Here is an 18,700-nt window from a genome sequence, read left to right as displayed (position 1 = left end):
CTGGGGTTACCAAAAGTTAGCTTTTATGAAGAAAAAAAATCTTTTTTTTTTTTTAAAAAATTTTTTAATTTATAAAAAGAAACATAAACTTAAAATAACTAAAATAAAAACAAAACAAGTAAAGAGAAAGGATTGAAATACTCCCCCTTGATGCGATTAGGTCGATTCCTACCAAGCACCTTCTTCTTGAACACATGGGTTGCCTCCCAAGAAGCGCCTTAGTTACTGTCTTGGCAAGACATTGTGCAATCAGCTAAGTTGATGGTACGAAGGGAAGTTGATCTACCACATGGCCAGTTTGGATGCCAGCTGAAACTCCCTCATAGAATGGCTTTAAACGGTGTCCATTTACTTTGAAAGTCGAGCCATCTTTAGGGTTTTGAATCTCCACAGCTCCATAGGGAGAAACATTGACCACGGTGAATGGGCCATGCCATCTAGACTTCAATTTTCCTGGAAAGAGACGCAAACGTGAGTTAAACAAAAGAACTGACATACCTTTGGAGAACTCTTTCCGTTGAATGTTTCTGTCATGGTAACTCTTGGTTCGTTCTTTGTAAAGCTTTGCATTCTCATAAGACTCATGTCTAATTTCTTCCAATTCATTGAGCTGAAACTTTCTAATATGGCCGGCCTTGTCCAGATCAAAATTCAATTTCTTGATGGCCCAAAAAGCATTGTGTTCAAGCTCCATTGGCAGGTGGCAGGCTTTCCCAAACACAAGACGATAAGGGCTCATTCCGATGGGAGTCTTATATGCAGTCCTGTAGGCCCATAATGCATCATTGAGCTTGGCAGCCCAATCCTTCCTTGTACTGTTCACAACCTTCTCTAGGATGTGTTTAATTTCTCTATTGCTTATTTCCACTTGACTAGAAGTTTGAGGATGATATGGTGTAGAGACTCGATGGGTGATGTTGTACTTCTTCATGAGCGCTTCAAATGGCTTGTTACAGAAATGGCTGCCTCCATCACTAATGACAGCCCTTGGAGTACCAAACCTTGTGAAAATATTATCCTTCAAGAACTTTAGCACCACCTTATGATCATTGGTTTTGGTGGCTATGGCTTCCACCCATTTAGACACATAATCAACAGCAACAAGTATGTAAGTACAACCAAAAGAAGATGGGAATGGTCCCATGAAATCAATACCCCACACATCGAAGAGCTCCATAACGAGTATGCTATTCAATGGCATTTCGTTCTTGCGACTTATGTTCCCCATCTTTTGACACCTATCACACTTAACACAAAAATTAAACGCATCTTTAAATAGAGTGGGCCAAAAGAAACCAGATTGCAGAATTTTAAGTGCTGTTTTCTTAGCTCCAAAGTGACCTCCACAAGCCAATTCGTGGCTATGCCTAAGTATGCTTTCTTGCTCTTCTTCTGGAACACATCTTCTGATGAGTTGATCTGGGCAATGCTTGAATAAGAAAGGTTCATCCCAGACATAATGTTTCACCATGGAAAAGAACTTCTTTTTGTCCTGAGAAGTTAGATCATTTCTAAGAACACCACAAGCAAGATAATTAACAAAATCAGCATACCATGGCTCTTTGAGTTGGGCAACATATAGTTGTTCATCAGGGAAAGTCTCATTCAAGGGTAGCACAGCTTCTCCTTGTTCTTCAACCACAATTCTGCTCAAATGATCAGCTACCACATTCTCACATCCCTTCTTGTCTCGAATCTCCAAATCGAACTCTTGCAGCAAGCGAATCCATCTAATCAAGTGTGGTTTGGCATTCTTCTTAGTGAGCAAGTATCTAAGAGCTGCATGGTCAGAATAAACAATTACTTTAGAACCAACAAGGTAAGAACGAAATTTTTCTAAAGCAAAAACCACAGCAAGCAACTCCTTCTCTGTTGTGGAGTAGTTGATTTGAGCATCATTCAAGGTCCGGCTAGCATAATAAATCACATAGGGGAACTTATTCTTCTTTTGACCTAAAACCGCACCAATAGCAAAGTCAGAGGCATCACACATTATTTCAAATGGTAAAGACCAATCTGGAGCTATGATAATAGGGGCTGAAGTTAGCTCCCTCTTCAAGGTAGTAAAAGCTTCCATGCAAGCTTCATTAAACTCAAAAACAGCATCCTTAGTAAGGAGATTACACAATGGCCTTGTAATGCTTGAGAAATTTTTTATGAACCTTCTATAGAATCCAGCATGACCCAGAAAGCTTCTAACTCCTTTAACAGAAGTAGGGGGTGGCAGATTTGAGATGAGATCGATCTTGGCTTTATCCACTTCAATTCCCTTGCTTGAAATCACATGGCCTAGCACAATGCCTTGTCTCACCATGAAGTGACACTTCTCCCAATTCAAAATCAGATTTGTTTCCTGACATCTTTTAAGCACTAGAGACAAGTGGTGAAGACAATCATCAAAAGAGGAACCAAAAACTGAAAAATCATCCATAAATACCTCAATGAATCGTTCCACCATATCTGAAAAGATTGCCATCATGCATCTTTGGAAGGTTGCTGGAGCATTGCATAAACCAAATGGCATCCTTCTATAAGCAAACGTACCGAATGGGCATGTGAATGTGGTTTTCTCTTGGTCTTCCGAAGCAATGGGAATTTGATTATAACCTGAGAAACCATCAAGAAAACAGTAGTAAGCATGGCCAGATAAACGTTCAAGCATTTGATCAATAAAAGGCAAGGGGAAATGATATTTTCTTGTGAATGTATTCAACTTCGTGTAATCAATACAAACTCTCCAACCGGTGATAGTTCGTGTAGGAACTAGCTCATTCTTCTCATTCTTCACAACGGTGATTCCGGACTTCTTTGGAACAACTTGCACAGGGCTCACCCACTTAGAATCTGAAATTGGGTAGATGATTCCTACATCGAGTAGCTTTAAAACTTCAGCTCTAACCACCTCTTTCATGTTGGGGTTTAACCTCCTTTGGGCATCACGAGATGGTTTGCTGTCTTCTTCCATTAAAATCCAGTGCATGCACATGCTTGGACTAATTCCTTTGATGTCTGCTATGGTCCACCCAATGGCTGTTTTATGCTCTTTTAGAACCTTAATTAAGCTCTCTTCTTCATGTGAGGTGAGACCTGCAGCAATTATAACAGGGAGAGTTTCATTAGCACCCAAATATGTATATTTAAGATGATTGGGCAGAGGTTTAAGTTCTAGCTCCAATTTCGTGGATGATGGTCCAAGAGGCTCGAATGGTGGCCTAAAGGATGGTGGGTATGGCTGAAACACTTCTAAGGCAGCCAATACTTCTTGGAACTCCGGTTCACTAAGATCTTCCTCTTCTTGTGTTATGACAGCTTCTAGAGCATCATTAGACTTTTTCTGCAAAATTTTGGAGGAAACCTCATGATTCACAACATCAATTGAAAAACAAGTATCAAGAGAGATAGAAGGTTGAGATAGAGCATCAAACACTTTAAATTCAACAGTTTCACCCAAAACAGTCATGGAAAGGGTGCCATCTTTCACTTTGATGATTGTGTCTGCAGTGGCCATGAATGGCCTGCCTAGGAGAATGGGATCAACACGATCTCCATTTGGATTGTCCTCCATGTCCATCACTACAAAATCAGCAGGGAGAATTAGTGTATTAACTTGAACTAAAATATCTTCCACAATACCTTTTGGATATTTTATAGAATGATCAGCTAGTTCAAGTCACACTGAAGTCTTCTTCATTCCTTCTAAGCCAAGTTTTTGATACACTGAATATGGCATTAGATTGATGCTTGCTCCCAAGTCCAACATGGCTCTTCCAACCTTCTTGTCTCCAATATTAATGGGAATGTCAAAGCTGCCAGGATCTTCTAGTTTTGGTGGAAGCTTCCTTTGCAACACAGCACTTACATTCTTGTTGAGCTTTACTTCTTCATTTGGAGCAAAATTGAGCTTGTGAGTTTTCAAGTTCTTGATGAACTTTCCATATGCAGGAATCTGTTCAATAACATCAAGCAAAGGCAAATTGATATTAACTTTACTCAAAATATCATAAATCTCTTTAAAAGCCTTATCTTGCTTTGCTTTCTGAAGACGGCCTGGAAATGGAATAGGTGGAACATATGGAGCGGGTGGCACGTATCTATCTTCTTGAAGATGTGGTGGCACAAATTTATCACCACTTTTATGCAATTGGAATTGGTTGGGTTCTTGAGAATCTGATTTGGCATTAGGAGCAGATTGAGAAGTTTTGAGCTGTTCTCCTTCCATAGCTGTGGTCTCCTCCTTTTCATCTTCATTTTCTACAACCACAGCATCATTTGAAAGATTAGAATCAACTATATTATCAACAATCTTACCTGATCTGAGCACATGAATGGCCTTGGCTTCGTGGTTCTTTGGATTCATGACAGTTTGGCTTGGCCATTTTCCAGGTTCTCTTTGCGTTATTTCAGCAGCTATTTGGCCTAATTGGACTTCCAATTTGGAGATGGCAGCTTGTGTAGTTTGCTGAAAATTGGATTGATTGATTGCCATTTGTTTTACTATATCCTCCAATGATGATGATGATTGTTGTGGCCTTTGGAATGAAGGGGGATTGGCTTGATTCTGAGTATTCCTCCATGAAAAGTTTGGATGATTCCTCCAACCTGGATTATAACTTTGAGAGTATGGATCATTTCTTGGACCTTGGTTGTAGGAATTTACCACATTAGCTTGCTCTTGCACAAATTTTGGATATGCAGCCCCAAGTGGACAAGCTATGGTAGCATGGTCATGAGTTTCACAAATACTGCACACTTCCTTCGGAGGGTTTCTTGAGTTCAATGCAAGAAGAGCATCTAGCTTTTGTTCGAATTTTGAAATCTGCACACTATAAGCATCATTAGAACCACTAACAACACGTTTACCTCAAAGAGTTCATACGTTTCTTCCGGAGTCTTGGTTTTATAAGAACCACCTGCAAAATTGGTGACAATATTATAACTCGAAGAGGTTAGTCCTTTATAAAACATACGCATTTGAAGTTTCAAAGGAATCCCATGATGAGGACATTGATTGAGCAGCCCATTGAATCTCTCCCACGCTTCACAAAACGACTCATCATCTTGCTGTCAAATAACAAGATCTTGTCCCTAAGCATGTCGGTTTTTTGAGTGGAAAAATATTTCTCTAAGAACTTCTTTTGAATGGCAGCCCATGTAGTGAGTGAACCAGGCTTCAAAGAATTCAACCAATATTTCGCCTTATCCTTCATAGTGTATGAAAACACTCTCATTCGAAGTTGATCTTCCGTCACACCTGTCAAGGGAAAAGAACTCACAACATTAAAAATATCCTTTATATGAGTCAATGGATCTTCATTAGGTAAACCATAAAAGGAAGGTAACATATTAAGATGAGAAGATTTAAGTTCATAGTTTCGAGCTACATTGGGTAGTATGCTTGAAGGGGATGTTGGAATTGTTGGGATATCAAGGTCTCCCATGAACTCATTGGCAGCCATCATTTCTTCTTCTTGGTCTGAACTTGCTTCTGAATTTTAAAGTGAAGAACCAGGAAGTTTAGTGTGGAGAGCAAGACTTGCAAATGTGGCCAGAGCTTGCTCTTTTTTAGATGACAACTCTCTTTCTAGACGATTCTGAATTTCAGAGATCACTCGATTGGGTTGCAACGATGGTCTTGCGTTCAAAGATCTGGAACGCAGAAACGAAGACCTCACTTGTTCAAGGAATGGCCTTTTAGACATAAACTACCTGAAACAAAAAATTAGATTAATTAGAAACACTAAAAAGAATAGGGTAACATTGGGCACATAACCAGGGAAGAACTTTCGCTCAGTCCCCAGCAACGACACCAAAATTTGTTGTTAATATTATGTTAACTCGCAATTGTACGGGGCAATTAGTAGTATAGCAAGATAAGTACGAGGTCGTACCCACGAAGACTGAGAAGTTAAAACTAGTTATATACTTAGATTACCAAATTCAAGAAAGTAGGAGGTTATGTCTAAAACAGAATTTAAAGCAAGAGTGGTTGTGATTGTTGAACAAAATAAGCAAAATGAAATTGCAAACAAAAACAAGTAAACAAATGTAACAAAGAGTGGTTTTAAGAGATGGAAAACAGATTTGGAGACTAGGGCATTCGAATCACCATAACAATTCAATTCTGGGTTATAAGGACTCAAGTAACAAGTCTAATTCAAATTCAAAAATTGATTCTAACTAAAGTATGATTAGGCCATGGTGTCTGGTTCTAACCTTGTGTTCCTAATTCCCTAATTTGATCATTTGTTGTCTAACCTAAAATTAAGCATTAGGAACCCATTAAGCATAAAAGAACATTTTAAACAACCAAGCATGTATCTAATCCCTGTTGTCGAATGTCCATACATACTCTTCCTATTCACAGTTCAATTCGAATTAAAGCATGGTGTCTACTCTTAATTCAAACCAAGATAGCTAATATACAAGTTCTAATGGTGATCAATCATTCAAACAAGCATATTAACTGATAAGCATAATGAATAAGAACATGAATCATGAATCCAACTTGAAACTCCAAACTTGAAATTTATAAACCCAGAATATTCATGTTAGGTTACATCGAAGCCCTAGTTATGAAATTAGCTGCTCATAATGGAAAAGAAACTTAGATAGAAATGAGAAAACATAAGGAATGCAATAAGAGTAGAAAAACCCCTTTTCTGAAGTTCTTGTGGTGTCCAAGACTTCTTTAAGTGCTTCTCCAAGAGCTTCCCCACGTCTAGAATGATGTATGACAACTAGTAGGTGATTTAGGATGAGTTTGGGTGAGTGGTGATGGTTGAGAAAGAGGAAATTCGTAGGGAAATAGAAGGGAGGTTTTTTGGAGCTGTTTTGGTGATTTTGGGCAGTTTAAAGTATTGGGTTGATTGCTGGAGTGTTTGGGGTTGTGGGAATGTATGAGGATGATTTCTGGATGTGTTGATGGAATGATGGAAGTGTGGAGGATGGTTGAAGTGAATTTTGTAGCTTGAAGACTTCTCTATTTATAGGGCTAAGAGGGAGGAACATCATGATGAAATCCAACACCACCATTCCTCTTTTAATACAACCCATAACTCCCACTTTATCTTGTCAATGTTAGTGTGGTTGGAATCAACTCCATCCCATACTTCTTTTCCTGTACCTCAAGCTTTCTTCACATGGGAATTCAAAGGTGTTCAATTGTGGCTGCCTTTTGCTGCCAACCCATGTGGGTTTTCTTTTGGTTGCTGGAAATAAAAGATTCTTCTGAACTAGGCTTGGTGTAGGAAGGCCTGAGGTTTCAATATGTATCCAATGGGGCTCAAATTTGGATATGTCATAATAGACACCCATTGGAACAACTTGTATGAAGAATATATTCCCATCTGAGCAATACAAGTGTATGTGTTTGGGCCTTGCAAGTTGACTGCCGAAAATAGACTGGAATTGACTTCGTTGCAGTCAGCTTGTGGGCTTGTTTTGGGCTTGATCTTCCCTCCTCCAAAATCTGGAAAAATTTGGATCTTGAAGCTCTTTGAATTATCATTCCAAGCATATGCAGCCCAGCTCAAGGAAAAATCGGAAAGCCTTTCAAATGTGATATTTGGCCCAGTAACGCAGATGCTGCCGAATTTGACCTTAAGTTGCCAAAACTTGTATAACTTTCTCTAGAAGACTCGGAATCATGAACCGTAAAATTCTCCAGAAACTAGACTTCCGCATCTTTCCAATGATGTATGGCTCGTTATCTGGTTCTTCTTGAGCAAGTACAGTCCAATTCATGAAGTTGACTGATCTGCAGACACCGATGAGCCAACTTGTCTCCAAAATGCATTTAATGAGTTTCAAGCTTATTACACTGAAACAAACACAAAACTTATTAAAAGCACAAGTTTAACTCAAAAACATAACCAAATCATAAGTTAGAAGGATACAAAATGACATGTAATTATGCACCGATCACTCCCATGCCATAAGTCTCTTATGCCAAGTTAGAAGATTTATCTGTAATTTGTTGTTATTTTCATCGGTGAAGGTAACCAAAGAGTTTCCTAAGGCGTCATCACCCTTTCGAGACATCTTTGGGGCTTAATCTTCAAACTTAGACACAAAGGGGACACTTGCATCAGATTGCTCCTTGCAGCAGCCCATCCCACTTGCTGCCAGAAGAAAAAGGCCCCTACAGAGCCTTGTATCACAAATGGTCCATGCAGTCATAGTCTAAAATATCGCTAATATCGACGAAATATCGAAGATATTATCGTTTTTTCGGGTCACGGATATTTCAGAACGTATCCATACACATATCGTCTAAATATATATAATATCGGAAAATATCAATGTCAATAATTTCACTCACACTTCAGAGATATTTTACAAAATATGGCTATAATATCGAAAATATCGATGTAATGGAAAAAATGAAAAGAAAAAAAAACCACAAAGTACACACACAAAGGGGATTCGAACCCCTGCCATTTCACTCCTCCAACGCCTTAACCACCATATTGCTTATGTTTTTGTGATGATAAGCAAAGAGGAACTCTATGTGGTACTAAGTCACTCATGTATCTTACCATGTAATGTATAAAGTGTAAAATATTGTAGTAAATCACTATATATAAATTATTATGGTGTGTTTAATCATCTTTAATTAATTACTACATATTTTCTATACTCACAGTGTTTGTCAGCTCAATATATAATCAACTTAAATAAGTTAAACCGATCATGCAATGCATTTTCTTCCAATTTTTTGTGATAACTAATAGATAATTGACTAAATAAACATCCTCTAAAGTTTCAATAAAATTTCCAAGGTTTTCTTACAATTTCCGTGGTTTTTATTCAATTTTTATCAATATCGATAATATCCCGATATTTCCATCGAAATTTCCATATTTTTGAACTATTGATATTTCTGATACCATCGATATTTTAGACCTTGCCTACAGTTTGAAATTATGTTAAGTGTCTGGTGTGGAAGATAAGTAGAGCCCACATGTCCAATCACATTGTGACATTTGAATTAAATAAATAAGCATTTTTAATGAAAATTCATTAAAATAAAAATAAAAATTTATTTTTCTGCAACTTCCCACTTCTCCCACTTCGTATCTCTCCCCCTGTCTACCCTATCTCTCCACCCTATGCCCCCTTTCTCTCCTCCCTCTAGTCTCCCCTTCTTTCCCTGTGCCCTCTCTCCCTCTGTTTTCTCTCCCCCTTTGCTCTCCCTCTCTCCTCCATGTGCTCTCCCTCTCCCTCTGTTTTTTGTTTTTGCCTACATCCTGACAACCCCATCCCCACCCACAACCCACACCCAACCCCACCCTCTCCTTATGTGTATGTTGCAAAATAATCCCTTGCATAAGGGCAATTCCACACATTTTCCTTCACACAAACATTTATTCAAACAACTTTTAAAAAAATTATTTAAAACAGAGGAAAATGGATAGCTGAGAGGGAGAGTAGAGGAGGAGAGAAAATACAAAGAGGATGGTTGACTGTTTGGTTTTAACAATGGTCCCCTACATGTTTTTTGGTTGTATTGTGGTCCGGACTGACAATGTTTTTTGGTTCCATTTTGTGATTTTGGCATTTAGTCTAAAAATTCCACATATTTAGGATTGGTATGTTGAGTTTCAAATGTTTTTATATGTTTGCATATGAAGATGAATTCTTTACAATTCGAATGCACCATGGTGGGAAATGGTTTGAAGATTGCTATAAGGATGGTTATGTGGCCTTGTTTGATTATGTTGATAAAGATGCATTATCTTTATTTGAGAGAGATGGAATGGTGGAGACACTGGGTTATGATGGCTGCACACTGTACTATTACAAGGAACTTGACAAGGACTATTTCAATGGGTTACAACTATTGCAAACTGATGAAGAAGTGGTACAAATGGGCAAGTACGTTCTAGGAACTAGAGAAATAGACATGTACTTGGAACACATTAGTCCAAAAGATAGCGCACAAAAGATGAAGATGTTATATAGGTTATATTAAGGCAAACCAAATAGAGGGGTGGTGATTAAAGAGATGGAGGAAGAGCATGTGTGTCAGTAATATTTCATTTAGAAGGACAATTAATGATCACACTATTAATGATGGTGTCCATGCTTCTAATGAAGGGGATGTAGGTTTGAGAAATAAGGAGTAGTTTTCTGCAGCAGAAGAAAACTACAATGGTGGTGATGATGATAATGGAGTTGAGGATAATGAACATGAAGATGGTGATAGTGAATGTGAAGGTGGTGAAGTTGAAAGAGAAGATGGTGAATTTGAAGGTGAATATGTTGCAACAGAGGATGGTGATAAGGATGACACTGACAGTGACTTTGTCAATGGTGATTATAGTCTAGATGAGGATGAGAATGAGAACATTGGGATAGGAGATGATGTTTATGATCCATTGGTTGTAGCAGTTGAAATAGGACACCGTGAATAAGAAAGACCAAGTGAGCATGAGGCTTTCACTGAGGTTGATCCTAGAGACATGGATGATGTTGGTATTGAAGATGATTCTGACTTTGAAACTACTCAGAGAAGGATTTTCCCTGAGTTTAATGCAGTTGAGCACATGGATGTCCCACCTTTTGAGAAATGGCTAAAATTTAAGAATGCATCTGAGTTTAGAGAGGCAGTGTGTTCACATTCAATTAAGCATTAGGCACCATTAATCAAGTTTACAAAGAATGAAAAGAGGCTAGTCAGTGCAAAGTGTTTCAAACAACTGCAGTTGGAGAATTTATGCATCTAAGATGTACAATGAAGACTCAATGCAAGTTAAAGAGAGTTCATACATGTGGTAGGATATGGAGGGAAAACAAGAATTGTAGAGTTCCTTGGTTCGTGAAGAGATATGTGGACAAGTTTAGGGTTAACCTAACAATGCCTATTGATAGCTTCATGCAAACTATTAAAGATGAGAGAAATGTTGAGATTTATGTAGGGGTGACAATTTCTGAAACGACCTGTTACACGATTCGAAACCCGCACGAAAAAAATACGACATGGACCAGCAAGATTCATAATTGGGTAATTGTTGGGTCAACCCTTTATGACCCATTTAATAAACGGGTGAGTTTCAGGCAAGGTCTAAAATATCGATGGTATCAGAAATATTGGTGGTATAAAAATACGAAAATTTCGATGGAAATATCGGGATATTATCGATATCGATAAAAATTGAATAAAAACCTTGGAAATTGTAAGGAAAACTTGGAAATTTTATTGAAACTTTGGAGGATGTTTATTTAGTCAATTATCTATTAGTTTATCACCAAAAAAGAAGAAGGAAGGAAATGCATTGCATGATCGGTTTAACTGATTTATGTTGATTATATAACGAGCTGACAAACACTGTGAGTGTAGAAAATATGTAGTAATTAATGAAAGAAGATTAAACACACCATAATCATTTATATATAATGATTTACTACAATATTTTACACTTTATATATTGCATGGTAAGATATTGTGGGGGCTTTTTTGTTCCGACAGCTACAGATGGGCTGGGCTGCCGTAAGGAGCAAATGGGTGAAATTACCCCCTGTGTCTGAGTTCAAGAATCACACCCCAAGAATGCTTCGAAAGGTTAGTAGAGCCTTAGGAAGCACACTGGTTATCTTCACCAACAAAAACAACGATAGCTTACAGATAAATTCTTAGCTTGGCATGAGAAGCTTGTGGCATGAGAGCAAAGCAATCATGAGTTTAGCATTAAAGAGAGAGAGGGTTGTGAGTTCCTATGAGAAACAGGGGTTTTAAGACAAGGGAAATGGATTCTAAGAGGGTTTGTTGAAGAGAGCGAGAGAGATGGGGGAATAATGGGTGTGTTGAGTAGTTTCCGGCAGCTTGATGAAAACTCTGTCAAGATTTGGAATAGCTTGCCAGAAGAGAAAATTGGAGGAGATGGAGGAATATGGCTCGAAATTGAAGGGTTCCAGGGGTGAGAGATGATGCTTGCTCTCTGGGTCTGGTTCGCTTGCCTTTGATTGAGTTGTTCTTAATGGGTAGAAGACACTCCCTTTTATAGCCATTGGAAGCTCTTCTTTTCCAAGAAACCCTAATGGGTTCTCCCTAATTGTTCCAAGTCTCCTTGTTCCTTTCTCTCCTCTCCCTTCGATCCATCCCATTTTGTGAAATCCCCATCTGCCCAATACACAGACACAAGATTTTTGGGAATTCAGAAACCTTCCCGCAGCCATTCCAGTGGTGATTTCCTATCCTTGGTTATCACTTCTCCTTCTTTCCTCCCCTATTTCATGGCAAGGTTTGGTAAAGGAAGGAGATGGGTAGGCAGCTTTGGCTTTTGTCAAGGCTTTTGTCTCCAGCCATGTGCTGGAGATTGCAAATATTTTCTTCTTGGTTGCTTGGGCTTTTCCTGAGGTGATGGGTTAGCCAATTAAGAGAATGGGCTAATCTCTTTAGGTGATGGGCTATTTTATCAAAATGATGGACTAATTTCCCTAGAGTATTGGGCTGGTTTTTTCTAGAGTATTGAGCTTTTTCTCTCTTTTATGCTTACCCATATATTTGGGCTCAAGAAATGGGCTTGAGTTTTGGGGCTCCCAAGCGGCCCAAAACTTCCATTTCTCGGCTCATCAATGGGCCTCATGAAAGCTCGTTATCATCCATACCACAACCCACTCAGCAAGCCCCAAACATTTGCATGGCTTGGGCCCACTTAAGCTTGTAGCGTGGCTATGTGTAAAATAATGATTTCTCGGCATGGCATGTCGATTGGAATGCTTGAATTTTATCGTATTTGAAAAGGGATATGATGCTTGATGAGATAATTAGCATGGGCTTTGTAGAGCTAGTGCCTTTTATAGGCTCATTTCGATTTTTAGCGTGACATATTGCATATTTATTTGGCATGGCACGTGGATCGTGGCTTGTGTAAGCATGCACGACGAACTTTGCATGCTTTGAACTGGGTCTTTTTTTTTTTAATAAGGTGTCGCACTGGGCCGGGAATTTATTTGGGCCCAACCCTGGATTTTTTGGGTCTCAATAGATACATGAGTGACTTAGTACGACATAAAGTTCCCCTTTGCGTATTATCACAAAAAACATAAGCAACATGGTGGTTAAGGCGTTGGAAGAGTGAAATGGTAAGGGTTCGAATCCCCTTTGTGTGTGTGCTTTGAGTTTTTTTTTTCTTTTCATTTTTTCCATTACATCAATATTTTTGATATTATAGCGATATTTTGACAAAATATTGCTGAAGTGTGAGCGAAATTATCGATATTGATATTATCGATATTTATATAATATGTGTATGGATACATTCCAAACTATCAATGACAGGAAAAAATGATAATATCCTCGATATTTCGTCGATATTATCGACATTTTAGACCATGGTTACAATAACTAACCAATCAGGGAGCCAAGACCATTTGCGAATGTTTGATATTAATAATTTTATCCTAAAAAATAATAAGAAGAGAGAACATTTTAGTAAAAGAGCAGATGGCATTGTGATGTTTCAAAAGTTGCACTAGTTTGGTTTCTTGGACCCTTGAAATAAGAATATGGGATTGAAAATCAAATGATCCTATATGTATGTAATTATGTATTTATTTTCACTGTTAGGCAGACTCATGACTATGTGCTATATGCATTTGGATCACATTAATTAGCAGTATACTTCGTTTTATATGACTTTGTATAAATGTATTGATGCTAAATGCAGAAGCTCAGAATATTAATTAATTTATTACATTCTAAGAAAAAGGATTGAGCTATGCTTGCATAACACATGTATACGGAAGAGAGTACTTATGTATTTTGATCTAGCTCAGCAAAGCTTAAATAATTAAATAATAAATATATGGAAAGAAAAAACCCCCCAGATAGATGACAGCGTTGCCACCATGGTATGGGTAAAAATGTCGGAAGGTTATCGGCTCGAGCTGCCATCAACACAAAATCGAGAAAGGGCCACATTGTTGTTTGTGAGTATAAGCTTAGAACTACATAACATGATAAAATGACACAATTAACCTTATTTCAATTCATAAATCATGTGACAAAAATTTGCTTAATAACCATGAAAGTTCTCAGGCCTAGTCATTGAGTGATTGATGGCAAATAATAAATTATGATAGAACAGGACTGATTAAGTAAATAATGTAAAAGATGAAAACAAAGATAATGAAGCACTAGGACACCGATTTCACCTAGTTAATCCCACCCAAATCCTTCTAGCTTGTTAATCCTAATTACCTAACATGTTGATAATTGTTTTCCCTTACCTCACCAATACTCTCTTCCGAGTTATATTAGTTGTGTACCGTCAACCCACTATATTCCTAGTTATAGATTTAGATGGCTAAGAACTCATTAAGATTTATGGAAAACATTAAAGACTACACAAACCATAACCTAATATTCTGAGTCGGCTATGTAATTTATGGTACTTGTTACAAGAAGCTTTTTATTAGGAATCTCATTCCGATCTACCCAATTCTTCCAATCATGTAATTAGTGGCCAATTAATTGAAGCATTAAGAACGGTAACAAGCACTCAACATGTATAGATAAATTAAATTAACTATATCAAAGAATTTGAGTATTCATAGCTAGGCTACATCGTAGCCCTAGTGAAAGAAATTAGTTCATGAAGGACTTATTGAGAATCATGATGGTTGATGAAGACATGGAAGGCACCGAATTCTCCAAGTAAAACGCCAAGGTTGCGCAAGCTCTTTTCGTATTCTCCTTTGGGTGTTTCGGCTATGAGTATGAATGTGTAGGAATTTGATGGTGAAGGATCCCTTGATCAATGGCTGAAACTCCCTAGTTATAATACTCCTAGAAATCCTACCTATCTAAAGTATAATTACAATTGTTAAAAAAATAGGATTCCTTCTAATATAAGGTCTTTTTTATTTCTCCTTGTTTGATTTGGTAAGACTTGAACCATCTTGAACTAGGAAATTTGACAACACTCCTTGCGACAAAAGGAATGATTTGGCTTCTTTACTTGATTTGCATGAAATCTTCATCTTATTGTCCTTTTTACCACACTTTCTCCTATTTCCACAATTCCTTCACAAATCTCACAAAACCAATTAAAACAACCAATTTAATCCAAGGAAATTAACAAATAAATAAGTAAAGGAGGCATAATTTATATGTATATATATATATATATATATATATATATATATATATATATATATATAATATAGACTTATCATATATTATTTTTATGAATTTTCAAGTCAGAAAGAAAGGGGAAGCAACCCTCTCAGAGTTTGCAATCATCTCAACCTTTAGTGAAGGCCCTTCACAACCACAATCATATAACCAACCAACACCATCACCAACAAAGAGGTTCAAGTTTCCAACAAATAGGAAGGCATTCCTCAAGCAATTTGAATTATGGAGATATTGAAGTGGCAGTCAAGTGTTTTGGATATACTGAAGTGGCAATAAAGAGTTTTGAAGATTCTAAGTATATATGGCCCTGTGGATTCAAATATTTGTTATTTTGGTAGAAAACTGACTTGAAATGTGAGTTATTTTGGTAAAAAGTGGAATTGAAATGTCTGTAATTTTGGAAGTCTTTTGCCAATGTATTGTCTATTTGGGAAGTCTTTTGGCCAGGTATTTTGAACTACTTTTGGCCATGTATTTTGAACTAATTTTGGCCATAGATAGATATGTAAGGGATAATAAGCACTTTTGAAGTAATGTAAACTCTTTTGGCCCTTTAAGATTGCTTCATTGTGTTCAGATATTGTATAGCAAGCAATTTTGAAGTACTCCCTTTTCAAACCAATAAAAGGAATTCCAATAGGATCATTATATCAGCCCTAAACCAAAATTACTTCTTGCTAAACAATTACAAATCACCCAAATATAGACAAACCCATGAGTACAAACCATTACATATGCCTAAACTACATTTCCAACAACAATAACAGTAAGTACAACCCATGAAACCACAAGCCCAATCCACACCTTTATCTATCTTGATTGCCCATGCGCAACTTTATGCTCCAATTCTCTCATGTTCCTCAACAACCAAGCCATCAGTGCCTTCCAGCAACCATTGTTTTGCCTATGAGATATAGATATATTTCAGTTCATATTATCATAAACCGATAGCAATGCATTGCTTCGATGTTAATCTCTTCTCCTCGAATGAGTTCATGCCTCGTCTTTAATTTTTGATTTTCTGCTTTTTTTTTTCTCCAATTTTTAGGGATTCAAATGTCGTGAAATGGGTGTATTCGCGATAGTTAAGGCCTCTAAATAGAGGTAGGCTCCACAAATTGCCACTTCACCATCTTAGATTGGTGGGACAACAGCCAGGTGGGACTAGAAGACCCTATTGTCCCTGCCACATCAGGTTAGGAACGAAGTTAACGTCATGGGGCAAATTGAAACGAGAAACCACGGTCAAAGGGGGATATAGGTCACTTTCAGTTTTTAGGGGGCAAAGTGAGATTTGACCCAAGTTTCAAGGGGAATTTAACTAAGAAGCTTAAATTCTTATCCAAGTTTCAGTAGTGGCACACCTATCACAAAACAAAAGTTGGATCATTTTAGGGCATGTTGCTTCAGCCTTAAGTTAACTCTCTCAGCCAAGCCTAGTAGCATGAGTTTGTAACTAAGCAGGGCATTAAAGTGATTGGTTGGCTATAGAAACCTTCCCAGGTGAGGCATATAGTGGTCTTGGGCTGTTCACCTTGGCATTGGTAGGTGAAGTCGCACAAAGCACACCCCCTACCCTTGGGGTTAGTAGGGTCTCCCAACCACAAAGGTTGGGTAGCAACCAAACCGGAAGTTAACTCTCTCTAAACTTGATCTAGCAAGAAGGGAGGCCAGAACATTGTTCGAGTGCTTGGTCCCACTTTCTCCTCATGGGGTGAACAACTATTCTGGTAAATTCATTTGAGATGTACAATTTCCCACTAATCTTAATTGGTGATGTGGAATTGTGGACCCCATATGTAGCAAAAGGCCTTAGCCCACATGAATCAAACCCAATTTAGTTTGCTCACCATAGGCCAAAAAACTTTCTTGTAACGGGGATAGCATTGTTTTGCTATTCTTGGCCAATAACACAATGACACATGAAAAAAGTTCACCCATGTTGTTGGCTGCGCAAATCTCACGGAGTTTTAGCCGCCACCCCCCTTTGGGGGAGGGTGACCTCCTTTTGCTCTCCCCTTCCCTCTCACTCTCCCCTGCCTCTGTCTGGCCCCTCCCCTCTCCTCTCGCCCCTCTCTCCTTCCTTTTCTTGGTTTCTCGTCATCTCCTTCCCTCCCTCCCTGACTTTTCTTCCTCACCCCTTTTCTTTTGCTGTGACCTTGGCCTTTTCTTTTCATTTTGCTGGGAGTGTGTGGTTGGGTGTGGGTGGCTTCTTTGTTTCTGCTCCTATTCTGGATCTCCTGTGTCCGGAGATTGCCTCTGTTTTTCAGTGGCTTGGGTGATTTGTCCCCTGTGTTGCCAGTGGTTTTGTTTTGCTATGTTTGTTTTCTTTTGCAGATTTTAGATTTGTTTTCAGGCTGTAATTGCTATGGATTTCACTTCTATCTGTGATTTGGTGGCAAACGAGTGACCAAGCGTGCTGTGCGATCCTCTTCAGCCTTTTGTGCTGCTTGTCTTCATCCCGTTTGGGGTGATCGATCAAGATTCTCTTCAAGTTTTTACTTGTAAGAGCCTGGTTCTTCTGGCTGTTCAATCGGCTGTCTGCGCGGTGGTGGCTCAGTTTTTGGTGCTCCTGTCTAGATCTACTCAGATCTATTCGTCCCCAGGGGCTGCCCTTCGGCCTGGTCGTTTTGGGTGATCTCTGCTCTACCTGGAGTTTGCTTGAGCTTGCTGTGCGGATCTTTGGCTTTGCAATTTTCTTGTTGTATTTTGTGCTTCAACTCGTTTTGAGTGTGTTGCTTGCTGCTATCTCTTACTTGTATTTTACTAGTGAGAGTTTAAGTTTTTTTGCATCTGTAGTTTGGGTGCCTAGGCGTCTGGCTTTCGGTGTTTAGTGTTCTTGGCCGGATTTTTCCTGGCTCGCGGTCCTTTTACCGCCCTTTCTCTGGCCTTCTATGGCCATGATTGGAGTTCCCGAAGTCTCCGGTGTCCTCCCCCTTTGGACTACTGTCCACACTAGTTCTCTCTGGCCTCCTGTGGCCATGCCTGGAGTTCCCGATGTTACCCGTGTCCTCCCCCTCTGGACTACTGTCCACCCTTGTATCAACCCTAAATGGGTATCAGTCTCTGTTATTGCTATGGCCTTTCCGGCTCTTGTACTGGTCTTTACGGCCTCTGTACTGGCCTTTTTGGCTAACGGCCTCTGTGCCTGATCAATGAATGCAATATATCGCTAAGTTTCAAAAAAAACACTGGTCCATAGTTTCAATTTTATCTTCGTTTTTTTTGCCAGCATAGTTTGAATTTTATCACTACAGTTTTCAATTCGAAACAATTCAAAAGCACATTTTAATTCCTATTTAATTCTTCCCAATTCCGTAAAGTTTTGACGACGTGCCCTCTCATGAAAGATATTTCAATCCATTCGAACCATCTAATGATAAAACATAAGCGTGAATTATTATCATTTACTTTATGCGTGATTTTTGAGCTTAGAGTTCCATAAAAAATTTCATCTTTAGGTTAAAATTTGAGTGAATTGGAAAAAAAATTTAGCTCGAATGGATCAGAATACCCCTCCCGTGAGTGACGAGTGGTAAAAAACATAACGGTGAGTTT

The 18,700-nt window shown here is 38.5% G+C and overlaps 1 non-coding gene across 1 annotated transcript; it reads left to right on the top strand.

Annotated features, from left to right (window-relative positions):
* The first annotated feature begins 4,987 nt into the window (after nucleotides 1-4,987).
* On the top strand, nucleotides 4,988-5,093 carry LOC148296406 (small nucleolar RNA R71). Its single transcript, XR_015834190.1, has one exon. It is a non-coding gene; the product is annotated as a small nucleolar RNA R71 (small nucleolar RNA).
* The last annotated feature ends 13,607 nt before the right edge of the window (nucleotides 5,094-18,700 follow it).

The sequence above is a fragment of the Prunus avium genome, chromosome 2 (genome assembly GCF_965620075.1).
Source record: "Prunus avium chromosome 2, drPruAviu1.hap1.1, whole genome shotgun sequence".
In the NCBI taxonomy this organism is placed as follows: Eukaryota; Viridiplantae; Streptophyta; class Magnoliopsida; order Rosales; family Rosaceae; genus Prunus; species Prunus avium.
Note: the sequence above shows the minus strand (reverse complement) of the source record. Positions and strands in the feature narration are given on the sequence as shown.